Here is a 7,500-nt window from a genome sequence, read left to right as displayed (position 1 = left end):
GAAAGCTTAATTGTTATCTCCGAGGGGAAAGCTTAATTGTTATCTTCGAGGGGAAAGCATAATTCCTATCTCCGAGGGGAAAGCTTAATTGTTATCTCCGAGAAGAAGCTTAATTGTTATCTCCGAGGGGAAAGCTTAATTGTTATCTCCGAGGGGAAAGCTTAATTGTTATCTTCGAGGGGAAAGCATAATTCCTATCTCCGAGGGGAAAGCTTAATTGTTATCTCCGAGAAGAAGCTTAATTGTTATCTCCGAGGGGAAAGCTTAATTGTTATCTCCGAGGGGAAAGTTTATTTGTTATCTTCGAGGGAAAGCTTAATTGTTATCTTCGATCGAAAGCTTAATTGTTATCTTCGAGGGAAAGCTTAATTGTTATCTTCGATCGAAAGCTTAATTGTTATCTTCGAGGGAAAGCTTAATTGTTATCACCGAGAAGAACCTTAATTGTTATCTTTGAGGGGAAGCTTAGCTGTTATCTTGAGTTATCACGACGCGCGACTTATAACTTTATTCCAAGACTTTATTTAGATTTAATTCCAACGTGATACCGGCGCAAAGAACGCGTTTCAATGCGATCGTAAAAAAGAGAAAAAGAAAAGGAAAGGAAATACAAGAAATTCAATATTCGTCTAGCCATTGTTAAAAAAGAAAGGAAAAGAAAGCGAAAATATATATATTTTTTTAAATCTCTTTGTCTGACCGCCGTCTAACCTGGGCAAGAAATCCCGAAGTAGCAAAGCGACGAAAAGAAACGAAAAAAAAAAGAAAAAGAAAAAAAAAATACACACACACACACCTGGCCCGCATTGTCAATACATCACTCCCTCCTCTTTGATTCTCTCTCTCCCTCTCTCTCTCTCTCTCTCTCTCTCTCTCTCTCTCTCTCTCTCTCTCTCTCTCTCTCTCTCTCTCTCTCTCTCTCTCTCTCTCTCTCTCTCCGTCGTCCTCCTCCTCCTCCTCCTCCTCCTCCTCCTCCTCCTCCTCCTCCTCTTCCTCTTCCTCTTCCTCTTCCTCTTCCTCTTCCTCTTCCTCTTCCTCTTCCTCTTCCTCTTCCTCTTCCTCTTCCTCTTCCTCTTCCTCTTCCTCCTCCTCTTCCTCTTCCTCTTCCTCTTCCTCTTCCTCTTCCTCTTCTTCCTCCTCCTCCTCCTCCTCCTCCTCCTCCTCCTCCTCCTCCTTCTTCTTCTCCTTCTTCTTCTCTTCTTCTTCTTCTTCTTCTTCTTCTTCTTCTTCTTCTTCTTCTTCTTCTTCTTCGCCTCCGCCTCCGCCTCCGCCTCCGCCTCCGCCTCCGCCTCCGCCTCCGCCTCCGCCTTCTCCTTCTCCTTCTCTTTCTCTTTCTCTTTCTCTTTCTCTTTCTCTTTCTCTTTCTCTTTCTCTTCCTCTTCCTCTTCCTCTTCCTCCTTCTCCTTCTCCTCCTCCTCCTTCTCCTCCTCTTCCTCTTCCTCTTCCTCTTCCTCTTCCTCTTCCTCTTCCTCTTCCTCTTCCTCCTCCTCCTCGTCCACCCCCTCCTCCACCTCCACCTCCACCTCCACCTCCACCTCCACCTCCACCTCCACCTCCACCTCCACCTCCACCTCCACCTCCACCTCCACCACCTCCACCTCCACCTCCACCACCACCTCCAACCTCCACCACCACCTCCACCTCCTCCTCAACCACCTCCTCCTCCACCTCCTCCTCCACCTCTACCTCCACCTCCACCTCCACCTCCACCTCCACCACCTCCTCCACCTCCACCTTCCTCCCCACGATCTCTTCAAAAAAAAAAAAAAAAACGAAAAAAAAAAAAAAACACAGTAACACAGCCGGACAAGCGAGCGAGCGCCTCTTCGCATGAAACAATGGCCGTGTTGCTGGCTGGCTTGTCACGCCCTCCTAAGCGCCCCATTCATCTCGCGGACTCGCTTCGGGGGGGGGGGGGGGGGGGGGGGTGAAATCCTGGGCGTCGTGGATTAAATGGGGGGGGAGGGGAGGGGATTTTTAGGAGGATTGTGGGGGGGTGGGGTGGGGTGGGGGAGGTGGGAGGGGGAGAGGTGGGAGGGATGGGGGAGTAGGAGGGGGAGAGGTGGGAGGGGAGGGAGAGGAAGGGGGAGAGGGATGGGGGAGTGAGAGGGGAGAGGTGGGAGGGGGGAGGTGGGAGGGGGAGAGGGGGAGAGGTGGGAGGGGAAGGGGAGTGAGAGGGATGGGTGGTTTAAAAGGTGACAGGGAACTTCATTGCAAGAGTGGGTAGGGGCGGGGGGCGAGGAGAAGGAGACACGAAAGAAAGGGGAAGAGGAGAAGAGGACAAGAAAGAACGGAGAAGAGGAGAAGGAAACAAGAAAGAAAGGGGAAGAAGAGAAGAATACAAGAAAGAACGGGGAAGACGACCAGAAAAGAAGAGAAGCGGAGAGAGACACAATAAATTAATCAATAAAAAGAGAACTATTGCTCTTTCATTCCGCGTTCGCAAACCTGACGATTGCCACTGGTAATAAAATATAAATATAAACAAACAAACAAACAAACAAATAGATAAATAAATAAATAAGAGATAATTAGATAGATAATAAAGTAGAATAGAATAAGAATGGTTGCATACGATATCTGTAATTTGCGTACATATATTGCGTAAATGTATGAAGGTGTGTGTGTGTGTGTGTGTGTGTGTGTGTGTGTGTGTGTGTGTGTGTGTGTGTGTGTGTGTGTGTGTGTGTGTGTGTGTGTGCAAAGGCGTGTGCGTGTGTCTGTACCAGTGTCAGTGTAAGTGCGTGTGTATGTTTGCTTAAGTGAGAGTGTAATGAAGCATGTATAGCTATGTGTATGAATATGCATACAGCCACAACTGCTTCTAGGCGCGTGTATTGGCACAGTATCATATTCAACCACTTTCTCTCCCTTTCTCTTACTCTGTCCCTCTTACTCTCGTCCTCTCCATCTTTTAATTTCGCTCTCTCTCTCTTTCTCTGTCTCTCTCTTTCTCTCACTCTCTCTCTCTCTCTCTCTCTCCCCCCTCTCTCTCTCTCTCTCTCTCTCTCTCTCCTCTCTCTCTCTCTCTCTCTCTCTCTCTCTCTCTCTCTCTCTCTCTCTCTCTCTCCTCTCTCTCTCTCTCTTCTCTTCTCTATCTCTGTCTCACGTCTTTTTCTCTGTCTCTCTCTTTTTTCCCGCCTCCTTTTCTCTGTCTCTCCTTTCTTTCTCTGTCTCTTCTCTGTCTCGGTCTCTGGTCTCTGTCTCTGTCTCACTCTTTTCCTCTTCCTCTGTCTCTCACTTCTCTGTCCTCTCTCTTTCTCTGTCTCTCTCTTTCTTCCGTCTCTCCTACCCCCTCCTCACTCTCTCCCCTCACTTTTCTGTCTCCTTCTTTCTCTGTCTCCCTCTTTCTCTGTCTCTCTCTGTCTCCCTCTTTCTCTGTCTCCCTCTATCTCTGTCTCCCTCCTATCTCGTCTCTCTCTTTCTGTGTGCCCTTGTACCCCTATTTTCTCTGTCCTCTCTCTATTCTCGTCTCTGTCCCCTCTTCTTTCCCTTCTCTGTCCTCTTCTCTGTCTCTCTCTCTCTCCCCCTCGACACTCTCTTCTCTCTCTCTCTCTCTCTCTCTCCTCTCGTCTCTCTCTCTCTCTCTTCACTCTCTCTCTCTCTCGTCATCGCAAAGTCCACGGAGTCAAACACGCAACTGCACGTGGTCAACACACACGACACTCTCCCCCCACTCCCCACTCCCTAACCCCCTCTCCCCCACCCCAAGGAGATTTCGAACTCCTGGAATAGTTTGTCGAGAAACAATAGCTTACGGAGGGAGGGGGGGGGGGGCAGGAAAAGGGGGGGGAGGATGTGAGGGGGGCAGGGAAAGGAGTGTGTGGGGGGGGGGGGGGGGTGGAGGCAATTAACGATAAAATGTTAAGATCTTCACCGAATGGCCTCGTTGATAGTGCTAATTAATAATGACTGAAGTGTAAATGAAGGTAATTACTTACAATGACAAAAATGTCAACTGTAATGGAGTTAATGCTAGTTCTGATTTTTAAAGACCAATAGCATTAGCAGTGATAGTGATGTTAATAGTGATACTAGTGATACTAATCAATAGTTTATCGGAAGCTAGTAGTCTCTCTTTTCTTATCTTGAGAAAGTGAGGGGAAAAAAAGGACTTTTGGCGAAAAGAATTGCAGAAAAGGAGGAGAAAAAAAAGGAGAGGAGAGGAAAATGAAGAAAAACGAAAAGGAGAAGGAAGAAGAACGACGAAGGAAAAATGGGGAGTAAAAATAAGATTAAAAAAGAAAAAAAGAAAAAGAAAATAAGAAGAGAGGGAATAGAACGAAAGAACGAAATGAAGCACGAAAATATAAAGAAGGAAAAAACAAGAAGAAGAAGAAGAAGAAGAAGAAGAAGAAGAAGAAGAAGAAGAAGAAGAAGAGAGGGAAACCAGACCGAAATCAAGACAACGAAAGAAGGAATAAGAAGAAGGACGATAATGAGGAGAGACCCTTGAAAAGCGCACGGATTGCACTGGGCCATTTGGGCAAGCCGGGTCCCTCGCGCAATTCATTTGATCCGGGGGGGGCTTAGGGCGGGGAGGGGGGCTGGTCCTAGGACAACGGGGGGGAGAAGGTGGGGTCCAAGGACGGTGGGGGGAGAAAGGGGGGGTCCTAGACGGAGGTAGGGAGAGGGGAGGGAGACTTAGGGAGGAGGGGGGGGACTTATTAGGGGAAGGGGAAAGGTGGGTCAGAGAGAGAGAGGGATCGGAGGGGGGTGGGAGAGGAGAGGGGAGGTAGGGAGGGGAGGGGAGGGGAGGGTGAGGGGGAGGGGAGAGGAGGGAAGAATCAAGATCGTGTTTCACCACCTGGGGGGGTAGGGGGAGGGGGAGGGGGGAGGAGGTAAGGGGGGGAGGGAAGGAAGTCATGCTGCTGTTGCTTCTCCGTACTGCCTCTTGGCTCCTGCTTTATCGTATTTTTCTTTCTTTTTTTTTTCTTTTTTTCAATTCGTTTTCGTTTTTTTTTCTTATTCTTCTTTTGTTTCTGTGTGTTTATTCTCGGTTTGGCGTCCCTCGTCCATTTTTCCCGCGCTTTTGTGGGGTTTGCTTACTAGTGTTACATTCCGCTTTTCCCTTTTTTTCTTTCTTTCTTTCTTTCTTTCTTTCTTTCTTTCTTTCTGCTGTCTTCTTTATATTCAGTTTGGAACCTGGACCTTTTTTCTCACTTCTCCCCCACCTTCTCTGTCTCCCTCTCTGTCTCTCTCTCTCTCTCGTCTCCTCCCTCCTCATCTCTCTCCTCTCTCCTCTCCACTCCTCTCCTCCGCTCTCTCTCTCTCTCTTCTCTCTCTCTCTCTCTCTCTCATCTCCTCTCTCTCTCTCTCTCTCTTACTCTTTCTCTTCTCTTTCTCTTTCTCCCCGCTCTTTCCTCTTTCTCTTTTCTCTTTCTCTTCTCTTTTCCCTTTCCCTTTCCCTTTCCCTTTCTCTTTCCATTTCCCTTTCTCTTTTTCTTTTTCTTTTTCTTTCTCTCTCTCCCTCTCTCTCTCTCTCGTTCTTATTTTCATACTTCCTTTTCCTCTTCGTCTCTTTGCCTATATTTTCCTCCTTCCTTCGCTTACGTTTTCTCATTTCATCTATTCCTCTGTCCCTTACTTTCTATCCCTCTCTCCTTCCCTATCCGGTTTCTTCCTCCCTATCTCATTCCCACTTTTTCTTCCTGATTTTCTATACGTTTTTGTTTCTCTCCCTCTCTCTTTTCCTTTTCTCTCTCTCCCTCCTTCTTTTCTTCCTCTCCTTTCTGCTTTCCTTCCTCCTCTTATCCCTTTCTTAAACTACGTCCTTATCCCACATTCCTTTCTCTCTTCATTTACTCCCTTCCTTCTCCTCTTCTCTTTCTATCCCCCTTCTATCTCTCCTTCTCTTCTCTCCTCTCCTTCTCCTATTTATCCCTCTCTTATTCCTCCTCCCTCCTACCTGTCTCTTCTCTCCCTTCTTTCTCCCCTCTCCTTCCTGTCTCCCCTCTTCATCCCTTCTTTCTCCCCTCTCCTTCCCTTCTCCCCTCTCCTTCTTTCTCCCCTCTTCTTCCTTTCTCTCCTCTCCCTTCTCTCCCCCTTCTCCATCCCTTCCCTTCCCCCCTCTTTTTCCTTTCTCCCCTCTCCTTCCTTTCCCCCCTCTCCTTCCCTTCCCCCCTCTTCTTCCCTTCTCCCCTCTCCGTCCTTTCTCCCCCCCCCCCCCACCAGCGACAGCGCATGCATCCCCGCAGTACGTGAGGAAGGTAAGCACTCAGCCGGCTCACACGGAACCTGTTTGCGAACTGCATACCTGCGCGGCCTTGCATGGCTGTCTGCTTTCCGCCTTTCCCCCCCCCCCCCTCCCCCTCCTCCTCCTCCTCTATCCTCCATCCTGCTTTCCTCTCCCTCTTCTTTCATTTTCCTTTCCTCTCTTCCTTCTTCGTTTTCCTTTCCTCTTCCTCTTCTTTTATTTTCCTTTCCTCTACCCCTCCTTCATTTTTCTTTTCTCCCCCACCCTTCTTCCTCGTTTCCTCTCCTCGTTTCCTCTCCCCTTCCTTCATTTTTCTTTCCTCTCCCCCCCCCTTCCTCTTCCTTTCCTCTCCCACTCCTTAATTTTTCATTTCTCCCCTACCCTTCTTCCTCGTATCCTCTCCTCCTTTCCTCTTCCCCTCCTTCATTTTATTTTCCTCTCCTACTTCTCCTCCTCCATCCTCTTTTCCTCTCTCCCCTCCTTCTCCTCCTCCATCATTCTCCTTTCCCCTCCCCCCTCCTCCTCCCCCCTCCTCCACCTTTCTTCATACAGTCTATCTACACTCATTTTTGTGTTTCTTTTATTATTATTATTTACTTTTGATGATTTCCATTAATCTATATCACGTTTTTTAAATAGTTTTTGATTACCTTTATCTTTCATCTCCTCCTCTCTGTCTATCTATCTACTTACTGCAACCTCTCCATCTTGTACTTTTCTGTTATTCTGTCTCTCTTTCTTTCATTCTCTCTTCTCTCTTATCTTTTCTCTTTTCTCCCCCCCTTCTCTCTCTTTTTATCTCCTCTCTCTCTCTCTCTCTCTCTCTCTCAGTCTCTCTCCTGCTCTCCTCCTCTTCTCTCTCTCTCTCTCTCTCTCCTCTCTCTCTCTCTCTCTCTCTCTCTCTCTCTCTCTCTCTTTCTCTTTCTCTTTCTCTTTCTCTCTAAAGTCATAGTTTTTGTTTATTTTCCAACATGGCATGGAAAGTCCAGAAATTTTCATTGTTATTTAACACTTTCTAGAGAAGGGTTTATGATAAAGCTTTATATTAGTCATATAGCTACACAGAGACCCACATACGTCACATACACAATATCAGACAAGTCACAGGACAGACACACACACACACACCACACACACTAACACACCACTACACACACACACAACACACACACACACTGCACACACACACAAACACACACAACACACCTCTCTCTCTCTCTCTCCTCTCTCCTCTCTCTCTCTACATCATCCTCGTCTCTCTTCTCTCACTCTCTCTCCTCTCTCTCTTCTCTCTCACCTCCTTT

At 47.5% G+C, this 7,500-nt stretch overlaps 1 protein-coding gene across 7 annotated transcripts in view; it reads right to left on the bottom strand.

Moving 5' to 3' along the window:
• LOC125047751 overlaps positions 1–7,500 on the bottom strand; it is a 169,533-nt gene that overhangs the window by 47,213 nt on the left and 114,820 nt on the right. The gene's annotated exons all lie outside the window — the stretch shown is intronic.

Source organism: Penaeus chinensis, chromosome 42, assembly GCF_019202785.1.
Source record: "Penaeus chinensis breed Huanghai No. 1 chromosome 42, ASM1920278v2, whole genome shotgun sequence".
NCBI lineage: Eukaryota > Metazoa > Arthropoda > Malacostraca > Decapoda > Penaeidae > Penaeus > Penaeus chinensis.
This window is presented reverse-complemented; position numbering and strand designations above follow the sequence as displayed.